We start from the raw sequence: 4,172 nt of genomic DNA on the forward strand, positions 1-4,172 counted from the left end.
TTTTTCACAAATTATTGTTTTGTAGGAATAATACATAAAGGAGTACAAATGTAACATCTTTGTAATATTTGTAACTAATATCAATGAGGAACAAAGGTTAGGCCAAATTAAAGAGGCATTCAAGTGAAAGGATAATGGAGGAGTGGTTACAAATTAGTAAGAGTTGAGGAACATATTTATAACAAGTTATAACTCTCACACTCAATGCAATTCAATCATGGCTTGTAACTCATCTTGGAGACTGCATTTCAAAGGTTTCAAATGTCTATAAGAGAGGAGTCATGCCTTATGATAACACTCATGTTTCCATGGTTTTTAGTGTTCATTTGATGTTAATTTTATAGGAAATTGAGTGTTGGATGATTGGTTTATGCTTAAATTGTTTTATCTTGTGAAACATGATTCTTAATTGAATTTTGAAGGAATTTACAGGATTATTGAGTTCGAATTTGGAAAACTTCTCTGAAATAGAAGTTGTAGATCATCTCGATACGAGTTTGCGAGCGTAAACGGATCATAAATCTGAGTTCGTACAAGAATGTTATGACCAAAACAAAAAAGTCGCGCGCAGCAGCGAGACGGCGGCGACCGCCGGGCAGCCCGCCAAGTTTTCGGCGCCAACGGCGACCTCGCGGTGAGCGCCGTCCGACCGCTGCCAGACCGACTCGTGTCCGTGTTCTTACATTTTTTATGCGTTTTTCAAGTTCTTTTCGAGCTCAAACACTGTATTTTACCCTAGTACTATAAATAGGTCTTCTTTTGACCTATTCAGGGTTCCTAGCTTTAGTTTTTCAGTTTTATAACTTTAGATTTTCATTGCTTTCCAGTTTTTACAGCTTGGATTAGATTTTCACAAGATTGAAGATTCAAGATCATTCTTTCATTTTCTTTCAATTGCTTTCTTTTTAATTATGTTTATGTTTTGTTTTAATATGTCTGGCTAGTTTTCTTATCTGATTCTAGGGTTTGTAAATAGTTAATTAGATTCATGTGATTTATTTGTTAGTACCTATTTACCTTCTAGTTTATGATTCATAATTCCTGGTGCTTGAATTCATGTGAATTATCTGATCAATAGTTTGCATGTGTAGTTATTCGGCTTGAGACCGAACGAAGATAGCTGTTTAGCGGATTCAGGAATGTGTGATATGATCTTAACCTTGAGACCCAATGGAAATAGGTGGATCATAGGGAGCTATTGGGAGTTAGTAGATTTTATTGAGACCTAGCGAAGATAGAGAATTTACTAATCTACGATCGTTGCTGCTCTAACCAGAGTGATTAATTAATTAAGTGATCTCTCATCATAACTGGATTAAATTGGTTAATAGGATTAATAGATTTGTCATGTGGATTTAGTCAATGAAATTACTACCCTAGGATCAATTGTCTTTATTATTTGATTTTATTCGTGAATTTTATTTGTTGCTGTTTGAGTTTAGTTTTAATTAAACCTTCTTCATAATCATTTGCCTGTCTACTGTTATAGTTTGTTTAGGAGATAACTAGAATTATTTCGTTGCGTCAGTCCCTGAGGATACGATACTCGATTGCTACATATATGCTACAATTACACCGTGTTAGTTGCGGTTTAGTTGCTAAATAAATTAGTGATCACCTTACACTTGAAGAGGTGAGAGCAAATAAAAAAAAGCAAGTTGTTTGACAAAGTCTGTGTCGTTGAAATTGTTGTTTCAACATTTTACATAACATCTCATGTTTTTGTATAGTAAAATCTTTGATTCTGTCTAGTATAGTTTTGAGAGTTTTGTGACAGTTCTGATCTGTTTGATTGTATTTTTTCTCAGCTTTGTTTCCACGTCTTTGTGACGTTAGGGTTCGTTGTTACGAATCTTTTGTAATTCACATTTCAATAATGGATCATTTTGCCCTTAGGCATCTATAAGTTATATTTATAACTTGTAGAAAAATTATCTCTGCTGTTCATATTTTCGCTGTTATTCTGATGACTGTTGTTGCAGCTGTTCACATTTTTCATAACAACACAGAAGATATGCAATTTGACAACAACATTTCTTTCAAAATTAAATTGGAGTTGAAAAACTTTTATTACAACTTGTAAAGAGGTGGTCTTGCATGAGACCGAGCTGGGGGTGGGCCGAGGGTGAGGTGGGAGTGGGTTGGGCGCGAGTATGGGCGTGGGTCAGTCCGCGATTATAAAAATAAATAAATTAATGCATAAATTGAGGATTGAAACCCAAGACATCATATTATATCAAGAAACTAGTATCTTATCTATAGTACGAAAAAGTTTTTTTTTTGAATTTTATTATAAATTTTATTTATAAATTCGTTTATTCTTGAATAAAGTCTTACTTGATAATATGAATAGTTTTATTTCTAAAAGAAGTAATATTAACCTTTTATTAATAAAAAATTTATTTGGTCTTACGAAAAATATTATTTGATTTCATGAAAAGTTTAATTCACATTTAACCAAAGTCTCATTTGTGAAAAAATTCTTAGAAAGTTTTATTTTTTTTTTGAGAAAAGTCTTATTTGAGTTTATAAAAAGTCTGATTCACATTTAGACAAAAGTTTCGTTTATGAATAGACAGTCTTATTTGTTTAAACGTAAATAGAATTTTCATAAAATCAAATAAGACTTTTATTTAGAGCAAATAAGACTTTAAGATATTTTATTTGTAAATGAGATTTTTTAAGCATATTTGTAAATGAGTTTACTTGAATATAAATTAGATTTTTCATAAAATCAAATAACACTTTTTATTTATAAATGAGATTTTGCTTGAACGTAAATAAGACTTTTTGTAAAATCAAATAAGATTAACTTTTTATTCATAAATAAAATTTTATTCAAATGTAATCAAATAAGACTATCATTAAAAGCAAATAAGACTTTTCTTAATAGCAAATAGGACTTTAAATTTTTTTATTTGTAAATTAAATTTTTTCTTGAATGTAAATAATATTTTTCATAAAATCAAATAAGTCTTTTCTTAAAAGCAAATAAGACTTTTCTTAAAAGAAAATAATACTTTTCATAATAGCAAATACGACTTTAATACTTTTCATAAAATTAAATAAGACTTTTTCTTCATAACAAATAAGACTTTCTTTAAAAGCAAATCAGACTCTTTATCGTAGGCATATTTTTTGTTTAAATGTGAATATGAGTTTTAATAAAATCAAATAAGATTTTTACTTATTTTTTATTAGAGTAAATAAGACTTTTTTAAAAAGTAAATAAAATTTCTATTAATAGCAACTAAGACTTTATGCGGAAAGGAAACTTTTTTTCTTGAATGTAAATACTCCCTTCGTCCCGGCTATCTTGAGATCTTTTTTTTGGGCATGAGAATTAAAAAAGTTGTGTTTTATGTGTAGATGGAAAAATAAAATGGTAAATTAAGGGTAAAACTTTTGCCAAATAAGAAAATGTCTCAAGATTAGTGGGACTTTTATTTAAATGTGAATCAAACCTTTCATAAAATTAAATAAGACTTTTCATAAAGAAAAATACTTTTTTTCTTAAGGAATATATAAGACCTTTCTTAATAATAAATAAGACTTTATTCGGAAATAAAAATTTTCATCGACTTTATAAATAAAGTTTATAATCAAAGTAAAAAATGATGTGATATAATGGATAAGACACTAAGTCTTGGGTTCAAGACTCAAGCATTATTTATTTTCTATACAAACCATGCCCACTAGCCCAACCCATGGCAGCGCTCACTGACCTGATCCTTGACCCGATCCTGAAATATATAGTAAAAAAATAACAAAAATAACGAACAGAAAATAGTGTTACCTGTGGGTTTCAAACCCAGATAATTAAGTGGAGAGTACACATCGCATTCCATTCACTGCACCACAGACTCATTTTAGTATTCTAACATGAAAATTATATATGCTTATATAAGTTTTTTCATGCGATTGGTGTCATATATGAGACTAGTCACATGTAATGTAAGTATTTGCCACTTATAAATTATTCGAAAACTTATTTTGTAAACATCTCTCAAAATCTTATATAAGCTCTTAAATAACTCAAGGCTTAGTCAAAGACCTCTAAGTCATACTATGGATTTTCGGAATGTTATATTACAATCATTGTTATTTTTGCATAATTTTCAACGACCATATCATACTCTCGATCTGGATGGTCATATTTGGAGTTTTTCCGG

The sequence above is a fragment of the Salvia miltiorrhiza genome, chromosome 7 (genome assembly GCF_028751815.1).
Source record: "Salvia miltiorrhiza cultivar Shanhuang (shh) chromosome 7, IMPLAD_Smil_shh, whole genome shotgun sequence".
Taxonomy (NCBI): Eukaryota; Viridiplantae; Streptophyta; class Magnoliopsida; order Lamiales; family Lamiaceae; genus Salvia; species Salvia miltiorrhiza.